This window comes from Hylobates moloch, unplaced genomic scaffold (assembly GCF_009828535.3).
Source record: "Hylobates moloch isolate HMO894 unplaced genomic scaffold, HMol_V3 SCAFFOLD_4, whole genome shotgun sequence".
Taxonomy (NCBI): domain Eukaryota; kingdom Metazoa; phylum Chordata; class Mammalia; order Primates; family Hylobatidae; genus Hylobates; species Hylobates moloch.
Window position 1 is genome coordinate 100996222 of NW_026652279.1, and position 19460 is coordinate 101015681.

Below are 19460 nucleotides of genomic sequence, written 5' to 3' on the forward strand. Positions count from 1 at the left end.
CAGCATTTTGACCTAAATAGTAAAATTAAAATATCTTTCTTGTAGCAATTGATACTGACATGGAAGGGGACTGGTAACAGCATGTAGGCAACTTCTCAGAGTGCACCACGGCCACATGAACATCAAATGATCATGTGGGTAAGAGTTATTAGTACAGAACTACGACTGCAGCATGGAAATGGCCTCGTTATATGGAACGTGATGTCACAAAGGCACTTTCCAATAGTAAATTCTACCCACCCCAGGCCTAGTTCATGGCCTACTCTGCTGTTCTTTGATTCAGAAAGCAAAATCCAGCCCAAGTCGACACCGCCCTCAGCAGCCAGCACAGGTCACTTGTCACAAGGGTGGGTGACCCTGGACCAGTCCCTTCACCTCCCTCAGCCCCACTCCCTGCTATGTAATAGAGACGGATGCTTAGGGCAGTGGTGAGCACTGGGTCAGATGACAAGGGTGCCAGGCCCTGCAGTACTTGGAACACACAACATCCTCCCTATTCTTCACCCCATGATGACTGTTTATATAACCAGGTGCTCTAACCCAGGCAAGGTGCCCGCTGGTGGGAAAGGCAGGGCCAGCACCCCACACCGTGCCAAAGCCCCTAGTGGCTGCCCCTTCCCTCACCCACTCCCCATTACTCCACAGAACTCAATGAGCAGATTTTGAAGGATAATCATTTTGAGTTTTAATAAACGAAGAACAACTGATCCAAAAAGAGTACCCCTTAAACGGGGATGGGCAGAGGGATCTGGATGTTTAACTTCCGTAACGAACTTTATAACTGTAAACCGTGACCCTGCTTCACAGACTTTTTCAAGTGGATTACAAAAAAAAAGGATAGCTAATATTCACCCAGCCTTACTATGTGTCAGGTGCGGTTCAAAGAGTTAATTTACATAGATCTATTGCACAACCATACGCAGTAGCAAACACTAAGAGACGACATTTGAATTCCTAGTCCTTGCTTAGATGGGAAGGGGATTGTAAGCGTTTTAACTATCCCCTTTCTCAACATAATTGTGAGAAGATTCCATTTAGAAGGTAAAAGAGAGACTAAATTTCTCCACATGAAATCCCTATTTTAATACACAATATAATATAGTAAAGTCACTGAAATGACAGTGTTAAGACTGTGCAGATATCAAGCTATTAGATCCAGGGACAGCCGAGATCCCCTGGGGCCTGTACTGGCCACATACCAGAAGCCTAGAGCTCTGCTTAATTGGTGTAAAATGGGGCATATTGCAGCCACACTCATTTCAGTGACTTTGTGCTCTAAGCATCTGTTTTGAAATACCTAACTTTGTAAAACCGTAACTTCACATTCCGACAAAACCGGAGAGGTTCTCAAGGTGATGCCAAGCAGTATGGAGGATCCTAGGAGTGACTCGGTATGTCTGGGAAGAGGCAGTAGAGTTCTTTCTTTTCCTATAGGAATTCACACAAATCACTTTGTTTCCAATCTTAAGTTTTCTTCCCTTTCTTTGGAAACTCAAATAGAGAAAACACAGCCATACTATCTTCACAAGAACAATCAATGCAAGGGAGGGCCTGACAATATGCAGAGTTTCTTCATGCTCAAAATACATTCACTCGGCCATGTACTCATCTAGCCCATCCACCCTCTATCTACCATACAAACATTTATTAAATACCTACTCAAGGCTGGGCGTGGTGGCTCACGCCTGTAATCCCAGCCACTTTGGGAGGCCAAGGTGGGTGGATCACCTGAGGTCAGGAGTTCGAGACCAGCCTGGCTAACATATAGTGAAACCCTGTCTCTACTAACTAAAAATAAAAAATTAGCCAGGCATGGTGGCGGGTGCCTATAATCCCAGCTACTTGGGAGGCTGAGGCAGGAGAATCACTTGAACCAGGGAGGCGGGGGTTGCAGTGAGCCCAGATCGCACCATCGCACTCCAGCCTGGGCAACAAGAGCAAAACTCCGTCTCAAAAAAAAAAAAACAAAAAACAAAAAAAAATAAAAGAAACCTACTGAATCTCAGGCACTGACAGGATAAATGAAAACAAAATCTTGGCTTCAGCAAGTTTACTGTCAAGTGAAAGCTGGGGTGAGGCAGGCAAATAAACAGCTTCAAAAAAAGAGAGATGCCCGGAGAATAAAAAAGAAAGAGCTCTAAGGTAGAAATAATTAGACCTGAGTGTCAGGAGGAATGGAATTCCAGCTAGAGGGAACAGCATATGCAAAGAAGCCTTTAGGCTCCACCCACCACATTCAGGTCTGTGCAATGCAGGCTCTTCCTGGAGACACAGGAGGTCAAAGGACTGGGGGGTGCTGGGGGTGTCTCGTGGGATGAAACCATGGAGGTATCCAGAGGCTCAATTCCTGGCCATGTTGAGTCTGGACTCAGTGCAGAGGATGGGCAGCCACTGCCTATGATTCAGCTAAGGGGTGACATGGCCTGAGTGGAAGGTGAGCTCAGAAGGGACAAGTGCAACACTTCCTGGGTGAGGAGCAGCAGCCCCGGGGAGCAAGGGGAAGGGGTTTCAGGTCTGGAATGAAAGGCACAGATGGGGGATGGTGGGGAGGGGTGCTGGCATCTGCATATAGGACACTTGCCTAGCCAGTGGCCTGCCTGCTCAGCCATGAAATGGAGCTACCAGGTGAGTGGATGGCTGAAGGCCCTCCCGGCTCACTCACATTCCTTAGAGGAGCAGCCACCTGTGATATGTCTCTTTTTACCAGCAGTGACATTAGCAGGGCACAGAAGGGGCAAGCTGCTTTTCCCTCAGCTATGAAAGGGCAAGAGCCACAAGAGACAATGCAGACTGAAGAAAAAGAACCATGAGAAAGTTCTATGTTAAAGCCAGGATGCAGGGATGTCCTCTCCCCCATCACATAAGCAGAGCGAAGGGAGTTGGGGGTGGCTGAAGGAGGTCCTGGTTGACTCTGAGGCTGGAAAGCTCTCTCTGGAATCTGCTCTAAAGAAGGGAAGATGGCCGGGCGCTGTGGCTCACGTCTATAATCCCAGCTCTTTCGGATGCCGAGGCAGGCAGATCACTTGAGGTCAGGAGTTTGAGACCAGCCTGGCCAATACAGTGAAACGCTGTCTCTACTAAAAATACAAAAATTAGCCAGGTGTGACAGCACACCCCTGTAGTCCAGCTACTCGGGAGGCTGAGGCAGGAGAATCCTTTGAACCCAGGAGGTGGAGTCTGCAGTGAGCTGAGATTGTGCCACTGCACTCCAGCCTGGGTGACAGAGGGAGATTCTGTCTCATAGATGGATAGATAGATAGATGATAGATAGATAGATAGATAGATAGATAGATAGATAGATAGATAGATACATATAGATAGATGGAAAGCTGCTGAAAGCCAGGAGGAACAGTAAGCCTTTTGGGGGTGGAGGGGGTAGGAGCAATCCACTTATTTAACATCTATTTTTTCAAGTGCACAGATTGTAAGATTGACATATGTTCACCAAGAGAACACACTCATGTAAACAGCATCCAGATCAAGAAGTGTATCATTATCACAACATCCAGATCAAGAAGTGTAGCATTATCACAACATCCAGATCAAGAAGTGTAGCATTATCACAACATCCAGATCAAGAAGTGTAGCATTATCACAACCCCAGAAGCCCCCAGGCCCCCACAGACCAAGGGGAACCCTCAAGGGGAACCACCTTCATGTCATCTAACACCAAGGATTAGTCTGACCAGTTTTTGAACTGTATATCCAAGGAATTACGCAATCTCTACTCTGTAGTTGAGCACATTTCGTTCAACACTATATTTGCAGATTCATACACGTAGTATATATATAGCAGAAGCCTGTCAGTTGTCATTGCTGAGTAATATCCCCTTGTATGAATACACCGTAACTTATGCATCCATTCTACCTAATGGACGTTTAGGTTGCTCCTGGTCTGGGCTATATAACAAATGGCACCGCTGCCATTCAGGCTGCCATGGCTCCAGACCCAGAGCTGTGAGGAGCTGCAGCGTGGGTGCTCAGCTCAAGGCCTTGCTTCTACCGCCGTGCCAAATACTTCCCAGTAAAAATACTTGCTGAACAGTGACTGGCAGAGCCCCTGGAGAGACTGTAAAAAGGCACCCCTTCCTCAAGAAGTTTTTTGTTTCTATATTATTGTACAGCACCAACAACTCTCCCTGGGGAGCTTTCCGGAGCCCTGTGGGCAAGAGGCCCTGGCCCACGCATAGACGTGCCTTGATACCACAGCCACGTGAGGGGGGGTGGGAAAAGGCTGAGTCAAATGGAAGGCGTGAACGGGACCTCTGAGGCATAAGAGAGAAAGAAATGGTCTTAGTGCAAGTCACAGAGGAGGGTGATCATGTGTGCCCTTTAGAAGATGTGTGACACATACGCCATGTCAGGGCAGGTGAGTCTCTACTGCCACCCAGGTCTTCTCTGAGTGGCTAAAAGTCTCCAAGCAGACTGCACATGCCCTCATATAAATGTGTATACATGTCATGTGAGACAAGCCCTCTTATATGTAGGGCCCTTGAGCAGTGCACAACCTGAACACCCACACAAGGTGACCCTGTTACTTGGTCCTGAGGATGCAGAAAGACTGATTTGCCTCTGACTTTAAGGAGCTCATAGCTCAAGATGGGAAGGCAGAGGAGAAAATTAATTATTTAAATACACTATAGGGTATGTGTCACAGTGAAAGTTTGCCCAAAGAATTATGGGGATCTGAAATACAGAGCAGTTACAGGATAGAGAAAAGTGGGTGCATTTAATAGCACTAAAAGGTAGAACCCATAGGAGTAAGTAACGTTCACTGGAATGGACTGATATGAAAGATGAGCCCAAGTTTCTGGTTTGAAAATGGGGCCAGTGGTGGTGCCATTCTCTGAGCCAGGAAACCTCACCTGTCTGGGCAATGCGGCCCACCAGGAGAGCAGCGTCAGTGGTGGAGGAGGAAGGCAGTGACCGAAGGTGAAAAAGCACAGGGCAGGCTGGGTCCAGTGGCTCACACATGTAATCCTGGCACTTTGGGAGGCCAAGGCGGGAGGACTGCTTGAGCCCAGGAGCTGGAGACCAACCTGGGCAATACAGGGAGATGCCATTTCTAAAAGTAATTAAATAATTAGCCAGGTGTGGAGGCACACCTATGGTCCCAGCTACTCAGGAGGCTGAGGTGGGAGAATCACTTAAACCCAGGAGGTAGAGGCTGCAGTGAGTCAAGGTCACACTACTGCACTCCAGCCTGGGAGTCAGAGCAAGACCCTGTTTAAAAAGCACAGGGCAGGGAAGCTCACTGAGAACTGGGTGCGCAGTGCTAAAGTGGCTGGAGGTGGGAGGCTTGGGTCCTTCCCCAGCTCTGGCACTGAGCGTGTGGTCTGAGCCTGTCACTTAACCTTGCTGAGTTTCGAGCTCCTGCACGGTACCAAGGGTCTAACACCCGCTACTGTCTACCTGACAGGCTTGCCTTGAGGATCACAGTGGTGCTGTGTGTGACAGCAGGCTCAATCTGTAATGCATGATATACTGATCAATTATCATCATTACTAATTAAAGATTTATAATAAGTTAGGCAAAAAAGGTTTAATGAGGCCAGGAGATAAGACCACGGAAAAATTACCAAACTGAACACAGAAACAGGTATTTCATGCTTGCTTCAAGTGACTCCTCTTTTTTTTTTTTTTTTTTTGAGAGAGTCTCACTCTGTCACCTAGACTGGAGTGCAGTGGCTCAATCTCAGCTCACTGCAACCTCCACCTTCTAGGTTCAAGCGATTCTTGTGCCTCAGCCACCCGAATAACTGAGATTACAGGCGTGCACCACCACACTCGGTTAATTTTTGTATTTTTAGCAGAGATGGGAGTTTCACCCTGTTGCCTAGGCTGGTCTCGAACTCCTGATCTCAAGTGATCCACCTGCCTCAGCCTCCCAAAGTGCTGGGATAACAGGCGTGGGCTACCGTGCCCAGCCGGGTGACTCCTCTTTAAATCAGTGTTTGAGAATGATGCTTAGAAAGTTAAAGTAGCTTTCTTTTAACTGTAAAGACAGAAAAGCACAGAGAAGAAAAGCTTAAGTCATTCCTCTCTGAAACGTGCCTGCAGCCAGGTGCCAGGTTGCTCACTTCTGAGCAGCATCTGAGCCTCAAGATGCTGACTGCAGCTCAAACACCAGGTCTGGGTTGACTCTATGATCCTGTGTATGTCAAAGGCACCAATGCTTCCTGTCCTCCCCAACTTGCAAAACCTTTCTCTCAGCTAGAAAAACCCAACCCTGGGCCGGGCACGGTGGCTCACGCCTGTAATCCCAGCACTTTGGGAGGCTGAGGCGGGCAGATCATGAGGTCAGATCAAGACCATCCTGGCCAACACAGTGAAACCCTGTCTCCATTAAATATACAAAAATTAGCTGGGCGTGGTGGCACGAACCTATAGTCTCAGCTACTTGGGAGGCTGAGGCAGGAGAATCGCTTGAACCCGGGAGGCAGAGGATACAGTGAGCCAAGATCATGCCACTGCACTCCAGCTTGGCGACAGAGTGAGACTCTGTCTCAAAAAAAAAAAAAAAAAAAGCCCAACCCAACCCCACCCGCCTGGCTCACTCCTACTCCTAAAACCTCAGCCTAGAACCTCTCCCACAGAAGGACCTTCCTGACCTTCCCAATCTAAGGGACCATACATGTTCACTCCCAGCGCTTCCCAAAGCACCATCACTGGCTGGTGTGCTTCCTCTTGAAGAACCTGATAGCACCATGAGGGCAGGAGCATCCTGTTTGGTTTACCCCCATCTACTCCCAGGCATGCGCACACAGGCCCACGCAACATCTGTTGAAAGACACAGGTAGTCACTCAGCACCGAGTCTGCGTCCTCTGTTCCACACTGAGGACAAAGCCCGCCAGTGCCACCCCAAAGGTCTAAGGTGATAAAGGAGAACGAAGCCTCAGTCAACAGCAGCACTTTCTCTGAAGTTTAACATGCAGGTCTAAATGAAATGTGGCCGAGGGAGGTTCACATAGAACAAAAGTCACAGGACTATGGCATATTATTCAGCTATAAAAAGGAAGGAAATCCTGTCATATGCAACAATAAAGATGCACCTCAAGAACATTATGCTAAGTGAAATAAGCCAAACACAAAAAGGAAATATTGTATGATTCCAGTTATGTGAGTTACCTCCAGTAGGCAAATTCGTAGAGACAGAAAGAAGAGAGATTACCGCCGGGCGCGGTGGCTCACGCTTGTAATTCCAGCACTGTGGGAGGCCGAGGCGCGCGGATCACAAGGTCAGGAGATCGAGACCACAGTGAAACCCCGTCTCTACTAAAAATACAAAAAATTAGCTGGGCGTGGTGGCGGGCGCCTGTAGTCCCAGCTACTCAGAGAGGCTGAGGCAGGAGAATGGTGTGAACCCGGGAGGCGGAGCTTGCAGTGAGCCGAGATTGCGCCACTGCACTCCAGCCTGGGCGACAGAGCAAGACTCCGTCTCAAAAAAAAAAAAAAAAAAAAAAAAAAAAGAAGAAGAAGAGAGATTAATTACCAGAAGAAAGGGGAACAGGGAATTTTTATTTAAGGGGTACAGTTTTTGTTTGGGATGATGAAAAAGTCTTATGTATAGACAGTGGTGATGTTTGCAGTAATGGTGCATTTAATGCCACTTAACTGAACCGTATACTTATGAATGGTTAAAAGGATAAACATTATGTATATTTTTCCTCAATTTTTAAAAATGGGGAAAAAAGTCTCCTAACTATTCCTATTTAGCAAACTCGTGTTTGAACAACGGCTCCCTTTGTAAACATAGCTACACGGCTGGGTGCAGTGGCTCATGCCTGTAATCCTAGCACTTTGGGAGCCGGGGGCAGGCAGATCACTTGAGGTCAGGAGTTCAAGACCAGCCTGGCCAACATGGCAAAACCCCATCTCTACTAAAACTGCAAAAATTAGCTGGAAATCACTTCAACCTGGGAGGTGGGGGTTGCAGTGAGCCGAGGTCATTCCACCGCACTCCAGCCTAGGCAACAGAGCAAGTCTCCACCTCAAAAAAAAAAATTAAATAAATAAATAAACATAGCTACACAATCAGAAGACTGGACCTAGGGACTGGGTAGGATATAGCAGGGCAAAGTCTCCACGTTAAGTCCAAACCCTAGGGCAGCTGTACCTCCCCACCCCACTGGCCCTCCACCACACAGATACTGACTCACAGCAGAGCCATGCTCCTAGAGACAGTTGGGGTGTTAAGCATCTGTGGGTGCCACAAACATTCAAATAATAACATCAACCAGGGTAGTCAAGTCTGGACATTTCTATGTCGATGTCTGTTTATACCTGAGCAAAGAAATACTAAGTGGCTGTGCCCTTAAACAGAAGCCAGATCAGGAGTCCTGGTTTTTCTTTCTTTTTCCATTTCCCCCCTCAACATTTGCTTAAGAAAAATTTCAAACATACAAAAAAGTTGAGAGGATTATTCAGTGACATCCCTAAACCTACCACCTGGTTTCGTTTGGTACGGAGGGACCCCACACCCTGTTCTGATTTTTTCTCCATCTCCCACCATAGTGAGGCACCAGTCTAGGGATACCACAAGGGCTGTCCCTGTCTTAAGTGGATATGCAAAACAGTACCTACAGATAAACCGTGTTCTTGCCAGAGTACTTTAGAAAGGATGAAACGTTCCTTCAGTTTCATAAAGAATGAAAGCATTTTTTTCAGCTTGAGACTGTGTATTTTAAGCTTTAGTTTGAAGACAGTTGATCTCATGGCCAAATTATGAACTTCTGAAAGAATTTTCATGAGAATACTCATCAGTCAAGACTGCAGCTGGGGCCGGGCGCGGTGGCTCACGCTTGTAATCCCAGCACTTTGGGAGGCTGAGGCGGGCGGATCACGAGGTCAGGAGATCGAGACCACGGTGAAACCCCGTCTCTACTAAAAAATACAAAAAAAAAAATTAGCCGGGCGTGGTGGCGGGCGCCTGTAGTCCTAGCTACTCGGAGAGGCTGAGGCAGGAGAATGGCGTGAACCCGGGAGGCGGAGCTTGCAGTGAGCCGAGATCGCGCCACTGCACTCCAGCCTGGGCGACAGAGCAAGACTCCGTCTAAAAAAAAAAAAAAAACAAAACAAAAAAAAACGCTGCAGCTGGAAATGAACAACTCTGACATACTACTATACCATTTTAATGAGACTTCACATATGGGAAATTTTTCTTTCATCAAGAGTTTTATAAATATGACCCTCATGGATGTGGACTTTTAAAAAATGGGGATATCAAGCAAAGTAAATCTAACTTTGGAAATTTCTTTGGCATCACCAATTGATTTAAACACACTTTAAGAAACTACAAACGCTGGAATTTTAAAACCGTAACAACTCACAAAACAAAAGCACCTCATTTTCTAAATCCAGAGCTGAGACAACTACTAAATCCCATGCTTAATATAGGTGGCCTGTGTAAACAATGTGAGAGCAAAATTTTAAGCATGCCTTTAATTTGGTCCTACCAAACCCAATTCCAACCCTCAATCCAATCCTGGAAAATGCTATCAGATGTTCAAGAATTTTTATTCTAATTTCTCCTAGTGCTTCACAAACCCACACTGGCTGCCAAACACACATCAAGCACCAACTAAGGAACCAACCAAACCAGTGTCTCATGGGACCTGCACTAATGACACACGTTGGCATTTTCTGAAGCAGGATTTTTGAACCTAAAATTCCAGCTATTATTTAAATCATATCCCTACTATAATTAACTAGCAAAGCTGAAACTAAATCAGGCAGACGGGCCAGGCCTCCAGCCAGATGCTAAATGTCAGAATCATAAACCACTATGTGGATGTACCATTCCAGCACTGTCAGGCCAGGAAGCCACAGGCCAAGGACTACCTCTCATAATGAGGGTCTTTGAGGAAGGCAGTAATTGCATTCCTCTGGGGATCCAGGAAAACACACTTTAGAAGAATTCCCACTCTCCAATAGCAGCATCATCACAAGGCCTCAGAGAATTTGGCATTGCCATGTGTACTGGGCATTGTGCTGGACACTGTAAGGTCTCACCCAGGTAGAATTGGGTCTTTTTTTGGGGGGCGGGGGGTAGGGTCTCACTCTGGTTGCCCAGGCTGGAGTGCAGTGGCAAGATCTGAGGGGGAGTTTCGCCATGAAATGGGGTTTCGCCATGTCACCCAAGGCTGTCTCGAATTCCTGGACTCAAGTGATCCCCCTGCCTCGGCCTCCCAAAGTGCTGGAATTATGGGCATGAGCCACCATGCCCAGCTAGGGTATCACTTCTACATAAGCTTACATTCTCGGGGAAAAAGACACCATCACATTCTCTATTAGACAGCTTTGTACATGATGTTTTTATGATATACATTATGCAAATATAAATGGCATAAAAAAACTGAGCTACAGAAGTCTGTACTCAAGATATTGCAACATAGAGTGACCAAGCTGCACATACATTATTAGTTCTTTGCAGCATTCCTAATAGCAAGCGACCCAACAGGATAGGCCGGCCATCTTACATTCAATTTCATAGCCCGGCAGGGGTTCTCAATCGTTAAGAAAGCCTTGCCGGCCGGGCGCGGTGGCTCACGCTTGTAATCCCAGCACTTTGGGAGGCCGAGGCGGGCGGATCACAAGGTCAGGAGATCGAGACCAGGGTGAAACCCCGTCTCTACTAAAAAATACAAAAAATTAGCCGGGCGTGGTGGCGGGCGCCTGTAGTCCCAGCTACTCGGAGAGGCTGAGGCAGGAGAATGGCGTGAACCCGGGAGGCGGAGCTTGCAGTGAGCCGAGATTGCGCCACTGCACTCCAGCCTGGGCGAAAGAGCAAGACTTCGTCTCAAAAAAAAAAAAAGAAAGAAAAAGAAAAAGAAAAAGAAAGCCTTGCCTCCTCTGCACCCCTCCAAGTTTTGGATATGCCCCAGCTAGGGAGTTAGAATACCCCTCCCGTTTGAGAATCACTGCTATGGACTGAAGTAATAAATACTGTGACTGTCCAAAGAATCCCTGCCTACTTCCATGGAGGAGCACAATTCTTCAGGAAGGTGTTGAGATTATTTGGAGAAGGTATCTTAGAGAAAGGGATGTTTCACCAAAATTAGAAAGGCTGAAAGGCTATGATTTGATGGAGAAAGTGTGAAGCTATTCTTGGAGCCTGGAACTTGCAATGAAAAGGCTCAAATGTGGGAGAGAAAGATGAACAAAACAGCCAAAAAATATTGGGGAGGGGGCAGGTGTCGTCCGGGTACATTTAATGAGAAAAATGAGTGAGACTCCCGAGTAAGAATGGAGTTAACTAGTAATGAACCATGTTGGCCCTTAGCATTCCTGCTCAAGATAACTGCCTAGAGGCAGGGAGGCTCACTATTCCAAACAGAGGCCCACTCCTTTCAAAATCCAGCTTACATTCTTAAGATCCTTACCATCCTAACTGATCAAAGGTCTATAGGATCTAAACTACACTACAAGATTCTAATAATCAGTGTTAACAAGAAATACAAACCACAGCTACAAAATATGGGATTTTTTTCATTTTTCTCCCAGAAAAATTCCCATGTATGTCAAATATTGTCACACAAAAAGTATTTCTGAATTAACTTAAAACACTTGTCACAATTGACTTGACATGATCTAGATGATAACCAACAAAGTCTTCCCAGGGTGAACGGCAAACATTAAACAATGCCAAATTTCCATTCTAATTTTAACATCATAACCAGTGTCTTTATTTCCAATATTACCCTGCTGTTTTCATACTGAATAAATAAAACTAAATAAAAATAATCACGTAACAGGCCGGGAGAGGTGGCTCATGCCTGTAATCCCAGCACTTTGGGAATTGCTTGAACCCGGGAGGTGGAGCTTGCAGTGAGCCAAGATTGTGCCACTGCACTCCAGCCTGGGCGACAGAGCAAGACTCCATCTCAAATAAATGAATACATAAGTAAATACATAAATAAGTAAATAAATAAATAAAAATAATCATGTAACATTAGCCTTAAAATACTGAGAGAACAGCTAACAGTGAAATGAACATCCCAAGCAGGGCTGCCCTCATACTGGGGCCATCACAGGACACTCTATGTAATAAAGCCCATTACAGAGCGGCAGTGACCCAGTATACAATGGGAACGATGCCCCTGGACTTGTGTAATTCGAAGGCCCACTCTTTCTAGAGGAATTACTAAGCAATAGACTTTTTAAAAGGAAGAAGATTCAGAGAATGTTTAGAGCTAGAAGTCAGTCACTTCAATCAAGCCTTACCCTTCTTTCTGTTCATCAGGATATTTCAGTATTTTTTAGAACAGATTCAGTCAAGACAGAGTCAATGCATTTGAATTTAACTTCTGTATTTCTTCACACCAACTGCTTTTAAAAAGTCAGTAAGAAATACTGTTTAGAAGTTTCACATGATTTTAACTACAAAATAAAATACAAAAGCAGCTTTTCAAAAATGGTGTTGGTATGGTTTTTCCAATACAAAAAAGAACACCTCTACCCCCTAACCCCAGCTTCCCGAAATCCCTCCTCTGTTTATGGTCAATTTATCAGCTTCAACCCCCACCCTACCCCACCCCTCGGTGGAGTTTAGGAGCCCAGGGCTGGCTATTTACAACATAGCATTTAAAATAACAAGGAATCTTATTGTAAAATCATTCCCCTCCCACCAAAAGAAAGTCCCTCCCACCACCCCTGTGATTTGCTAAGGAACATGTACAGCTCCAATTTACACTTAAACTATTTCAAACTCGATGGAGAAGCCAGAAGAATCCCTTCCAGTTCTATAATTCAATGATTCTAGTAATTCACCTTTGTAATTTTGCAAGACGGGCTAGCCTCTGCTCAGATACCTTAAACTGGCTGAGATTTGGAAAGTTATTAAATGTTCATCAACTTATTTTCAAAGGAATGCTGATATATTCATTACACTATTATTATTATTATATTCAGTGCCTTCTATACCTGCATGAGACAAAATTTTGTGAGACACTGACTTGTTAATTACAGTTAAATAGACATCATAAACAGTTTATACGTTCTCATTCTGGAATATTTTTTCTGTTACTACCTTATTACAACAGTTGTTACGGAAAAAAAAAAAAAAAAAACTTAAAACATGCAAAGCAGCTTACCAAAAATATACATCAAGATTTAGTACAAATTTCCTAATAATCAGCCATGAGTTACTTTTTCCATGATTAAGGGAAGGCCCCTCATCTTCTAAGTTAAAATTTTAAGCAGAACACTTGTGCAAGATCACACATTTTTGTAATTTCCCATTCAAATTTCAGTATATTTGTTTCTTATTAAAATATGGGCAAACTTTCCTTTAAAAATGTACATATTTGTTGAATACTTTGTGAAAAGAGCTGTTCAGCTATTAATTTGAATTATTTACCGGCCAAATGTATACTCTATGGCTTGGTAGTTAAGGTGAAATAATTTTTTTAATGCTATTACATTAAAAACACTCTTGGCTGGGTGCGGTGGCTTACGCCTGTAATCCCAGCAGTTTGGGAGGCCGAGGCGGGCGGATCACAAGGTCAGGAGATTGAGACCATCATGGCTAACACGGTGAAACCCCGTCTCTACTAAAAATACAAAAAATAAGCCGGGCATGGTGGCACACGCCAGTAATCCCAGCTACTCGGGAGACTGAGGTAGGAGATCGCTTGAACCCAGGAGGCGGAGATTGCAGTGAGCCGAGATCGCGCCACTGCACTCCAGCCTGGGCGACAGAGCAAGACAACGTCTCAAAAAAGAACCAAACAACAACAACAACAAAAAACACTCTTACATCCAACATAGAGAAGCGTGAAAATGTAAAAAGTTCTTGTTCAAAATTCTTGTCAGGTGGGGCAAGGTGGCTCACGCCTGTAATCCCGGCACTCTGGGAGAGTGAGGCAGGTAGATCACCTGAGGTCAGGAGTTCGAGAGCCAGCCTGGCCAACACGGTGAAACCCGTCTCTACTAAAAAATACAAAATTAGCTGGGCTGGTGGCGCGGGCCTGTAATCCCAGCTACTTGGGAGGCTAAGGCAGGAGAATCGCCTGAACCTGGGAGACGGAGGTTGCAGTGAGCCGAGATCGCGCCACTCCCCTCCAGCCTGGGAGACAGAGCGAGATCCTGTCTTAAAATAACAACAACATTTTGTCAACAAAATCTGCAAGTTAAGTTCTTTCATGGTGATCCTCGCAAAATAGCATTTCTCATCCAAAGGCCTCAGAACAGCCGCCAGCCGCCGAGCTAACTCGGGACCCTGTTACCGGCTGCTTGGCGCCCTGGTCAGGTGGGTTTTATCTTCTTCAGGGTCCATTCCTCGCCTCGCCCCCCGCTCCCAACCCTCGGGACACTGGAGACTTGGATTTCACAAACAGGTTTGCTCCAGGTCGCACTCCATCCCCGAGTGAAAGCTGCCCAGAATTTCTGGAGTTGGGCTGGAGTGTTGAAGTTCTGGAGTGATGGCAAGATGTGAATGATGTCAGAATTCCCATCTCCAGAGTCCGGCTGGGTAGCTAAGCGCAGGTGAGCTTGCATCAGAAGAGAAAGCCAAGCCCCCCACACGTCGCTAAACTAGGGCACAGGAATGGCGTGTTATGCAACGGCCGCCGCTCGCGTGGCCACGAAAGCGCTCCTGCCGCTCGGGCCGCGTCCCGCCAAGACCGTGAGCAAACTAGCACAGTTGGCGCGGCAGCCGGCCGGGAGACGCCGAGCAGGGCCTGGCCGCCCGCAGCTCGGGAGAAACGGCGCCCCCAGGGTCCGGTGGCCTCTGAGGGGCTGACTGGCCCGTGGGCCGGCGGCGCGGCCGCGGGGGACCAGGTGGGAACCGCGCGGCCGTGGGTGCGGCGGCGCAGCCACCGGGGGGCTGAGGGGCGGCGCGGCCTCGACTGCGGCACGGCCGTGGGTCTGTAGGCTCGAGGGACGACGGGGCGGCCGACGGGGGCCAACAGGGCGGGCTCCGAAGGACTGATTGGCCCGTGGGACTATGGCGCGGCCGGGAGGACGGCCCCGGCTCCGTGGGACCGCTGCGCCGCCGGACGCGGGGGTCCCGAGGCTGTCAGGGGCGCCTGGCCGAGCGTCTAGTGGAAAGCCGAGCCCCCGGGGACAGCGGAAGCAGAGGCGCGCCCGGCGCTACGGCCTTTCGGCTCTAGGACACCGCCCCCGGGCCGCGCCGCCCCTGCCCCGCCGGGATCCCGGTCGCCCCCGTCGCCGCACAACAAAGCGGCGCAGCCCCGCTGCCCCCGCCCGACGCCGGCCTCCAACTTCCCCGGCTCCTCTGGAACCGGCTCCGCGGGCTCTGTACGGCCTGGACTACGCGCTGCCGGGCGGGGGCGGCTCCGGGCGGGCGCGGACCGTGGGGGCAGGGCGCAGGGCTCCGTCCGGACAAACTTCCTCGGCCGCCCCGCCGGGCGCCCTTCCCGGAGCCTCGGCCCCCGGTAGGTGCGCGGAGCCGCAGGGCTCGACCGCTTCGCGGAAACTCTCGCCACCCTCCCGGCTGCCGCCCCGACCCCAGCTCCCAGCCCCCTCACCTCCAGGGGCGCGGTCTACACCCTCGGGGGCGTCCTGGCCCGCGGCTCCCGGGCCTCGCGCGCCGGGAGACCGGGCACTGGTGGCTGGAGCTGCTGCTGGCCCCGCAGGGACGGGGGAGCCCCGGGCGGCGGCGGTGGCGTGGACGGCGACTGCTCCATCTTCCCGGAGCGCTCACGCCGCGGTTCCAAAGCGCAGACCCAAGTGGGACATTCGCTACATTGTTGGCATTCCACGGGCGTCACGTGACCCCGCCTCCCGCGTCACTCTCGGCCGCATACCAGTCCGGGCGGGGCGCCTGCGGCCCCTGCTCCTCCGCGGCCGCTCCGCCCAGCCCCGCCCGGCCGCGCTTCCTGCCTCCGGCCTCGACCGCCACCTGCCCACGGCCTCCCTGCTGGCCTGCGGTAGCCCGCCGGGGCCTCTCGGACCTATTTGACTCGCTGCTATCCTCCCCCAAACTTGAGTATTTGCCCTCTCGACTGCATTTGTATTAAAAGTTGGTAACTGTCGTTAAAGCCACTATTCTTAAGTATCTCATTCCAGTCTTGGTGGAAAAAAAAAAAAAAAGTTAGCAGGCCTGAAGGAGCCACCAAGTTACTAACTAGGGGCTGGACACTAAAACTAGGGGCAGAAAAGGACAGACGGCTATTGGGACAGTGGAATCAAACAATTAAGAAGAACGTTTGCCAGGAGCGGTGGCTCACGCCTGTAATCCCAGCACTTTGAGAGGTCTAGGCGGGCGGATCACCTGAGCTCGGGAGTTCGAGACCAGCCTGACCAACATGGAGAAACTCCGTCTCTACTAAAAATACAAAATTAGCCAGGCGTGGTGGCGCATGCCTGTAATCCCAGCTCTTCGGGAGGCTGAGGCAAGAGAATCGCTGGAACCCGGGAGGCGGAGGTTGCGGTGAGCTGAGATAGTATCATTGCACTCCAGCCTGGGCAACAAGAGCAAAACTCCGTCTCAAAAAAAAAACGTCTGATGCACACCCAAATTTAATCTGATTTAATTTAATCAGCCTCCCCTCCCCGCGTACATTTTGTTTCTGAGAAGTATTTTATGGTGTAGGGAATAGTATAGTACCATATATACCAGCAAGTGAGGTCGTGGGTTTTGAACAGCTTCACTATCCATTTGAGGACTGTGGATCTGGTACAGGGACAGAAGCAGGGATGGTGAAAAGATTCAGAGTAGAAATAATAGACTGGAAGCCAAATCCTCAATCTACTTACGGCTCTCCTAACATCATACTTCCTACCACCTACATCTGTGGCAAGTGATGCTGAGGGTCAATATAGTGTTTAAAGTCAACTCGATTTCTTCTTTAATTGACAAACTCTTGTGAAAATTTTAAATTTTACTCTCATGGGAAACAGTAATAAAGGTCATTATCTGTGCACTATTTTGACAGTGTCACCCAGCCTTCAGTCCCTGGTCCATCGTCCTCCCCTCCTTCCTCTCTTTCAATCTCTTAAGGCCTCAGCTCTCTAGGGAATCTTCTCAGATCTCTGTTTTCTCTCTTCTTTGGGCTCTGATAATCAAACTGTAATCCCTCCCTGCCAGCAGAAGTGTGCAAAAAAAAAAAAAAAAAAAAAAAAAGAACGAGAAAAGAAACCATCATCGTGCAGCTTAGAATTCAATTTAATTTTTCGATAGTATCCTGTGTGCTACCCAGATATCTTGCACAGTACTGGGAGCAAAATAAGTCTCCAGCCAATATTCTGCAATTGAGCGCTACTGGCATTACCTATGTACTTTTCCACATTTTTTCCTTTTTTTCTTAGAGACAGAGTCTCACTCCATTGCCCACGCTGGAGTGCAGTGGCACAATCATAACTTACTGCAGCCCACATCAGCCTTGAACTCTTGGGCTCAAGCCATTCTCCTGCCTCAGCCTCCAGGGTAGCTGGGAATACAGGCACACACCACCATGCTTGGCCTTCTTTTCACTCTTAAGCTGACTATACTTTCTCCACCCCAACCCCAAGCCACATGGCTGCTAATCTTTTTTTGTTGTGTGTTTAAAGATCCTGCTCCTGCTCTGCCTTCAAAGATGTAAACATAATTTTAAAAACACTTGTGAAATGAAAAATATTATAAAATAGATTTAATGGACCTTAAAATTTGTGCATAAAATACCTAATAAAAATGTTGCAGTTACAGTGATCATTTCAGCATTGTTTGCAGTAGTGAAAAATTGAGAAAAACCCCAAATGTCCAGTCAAGGGGTAGGAAAATAAAAGGTAGATATCCAAATGATGGAATATACACAGTAGCTAAGTTAATGAACTAGCTCTGTAGTTGTAAAGGATAAATGATGGTAGAAAGAATTCAAAAGCAGTGTGGAGTGAAAAAAAGCAAGTTGCAGAACTATGTATACACTGTAATACCATATTTGCAAATAATCAAAATCCCATAGAACCTAAAATGATTACATACTTTATATAAGTATAGACATAGAATGCAATATCACACACGAAATTCATGACAGCTGTCATTTATATTAGAGGGAAGGAGGAAAATTAAGCGGAGAAAAAAAGTGAAGACTTCAAGCTTTCTTTTATTTAAAAAAATGGAAACAAAACTGTCAAAATCTTAAAAGTTGTTGGTTCTGGGAGGTTGGGTTCAATAATGTGTGCTGTATTATTCTTTGTGCCTTTTTTAAAAAACATTTAAATTATATATATATATATAGAGAGAGAGAGAGAGAGAGAGAGAGAGACAAATTGGAAACAAGTTTCCAAGATAGGGAGATAGGGGCTTGGTTGGGAAAGCTGACACACTCAACATGGAAGAAGGTTGTGATTAACGATTTGTGTTTATTAACATGGAGTCATTCGTTCCTTTTCATTTTTGTTTGTTGTTGTTATGTTTGGGTTTTTGTTTTGTTATTGGTACCTGCTGTGAACCATGTGCTAAAATAAAAAAACCCATGTTTGGGTTTTTGTTTTGTTTTGTTTTGTTATTGGTACCTCCTATGAGCCATGTGCTAAAATAAATCATACTTGTGATAACATGGTAAGCAAAACCATAAGATTTATCCCCTGGTGGGGTTTATAATGTAGTAGAGGTGTTCAAGAAAAACAACATGCTGGGCATGGTGGCTCATGCCTGTAATCCCAGCACTTTGGGAAGCTGAGATGGGTGGATCACTTGAGGCCAGGAGTTCCAGACCAGCCTAGCCAACAGAGTAAGATCCCATCTCTACTAAAAACAAAAAAAAAGAAAGGAAAAACAGCAACAATATAAGTTTATTTAATATGTCTATACAATAAACTATGTACACATATATATTTTTTAAACTATTTTTAAAGCCCAGAAAATTACACAACCAAATGTTAAAAGTGGTAGTCTCTGGATGTAGTGTAGTGATTCTGAATGACTTTGTCTTATAATTCCTGATACTTCTATAGTAGGATAGTTAACATAATTTTTTTTCTTTTCTTTTTTTTTTTTTTTTTGAGATGGAGTCTTGCTCTGTTGCACAGGCTGGAATGCAGTGGTGAGATCTCAGCTCACTGCAACCTTGCAACCTCCATCTCCCGGGTTCAAGCGATTCTCCTGCCTCATCTTCCGGAGTAGCTGAGATTACAGACATGCTCCACCCTGCACAGCTAATTTTTGTATTTTTAGTAGAGATGGGGTTTCACCATGTTGGCCAGGCTGGTCTCGAAATCCTGACCTCAGGTGATCTGCCTGCCTTGGCCTCCCAAAGTGCTGGGATTACAGGCTTCAGCCACCATGCCTGGTCCAGAAAATGTTTTAAAGTAAATCACTTAAGTAAGCACATCTACATAATGTATCTAGCTGAGAAGAGGAGAAAAAGAGACAACACAAGACCAGTTGAGCATAGAACAGTAGTAACAAAATTGGAGTGTATAAATTAACTGACATAGTATATACATATGCGTATGTGTGTGTCCTTATTCTATACCAAGTATTGCTCTAAATTTGTATATTATATCGTTTAATT

General features: G+C 46.9%; 1 protein-coding gene across 1 annotated transcript in view; it reads right to left on the bottom strand.

Moving 5' to 3' along the window:
* The window catches only part of LATS2 (large tumor suppressor kinase 2), an 89711-nt gene extending 73882 nt beyond the window's left edge, over window positions 1–15829 (bottom strand). The window contains exon 1 of the mRNA XM_032150719.2: window positions 15489–15829. The gene's annotated coding sequence lies outside the window, so the exon portion shown is untranslated. The remainder of the gene's footprint in view (window positions 1–15488) is intronic.
* Window positions 15830–19460: the final 3631 nt, after the last annotated feature.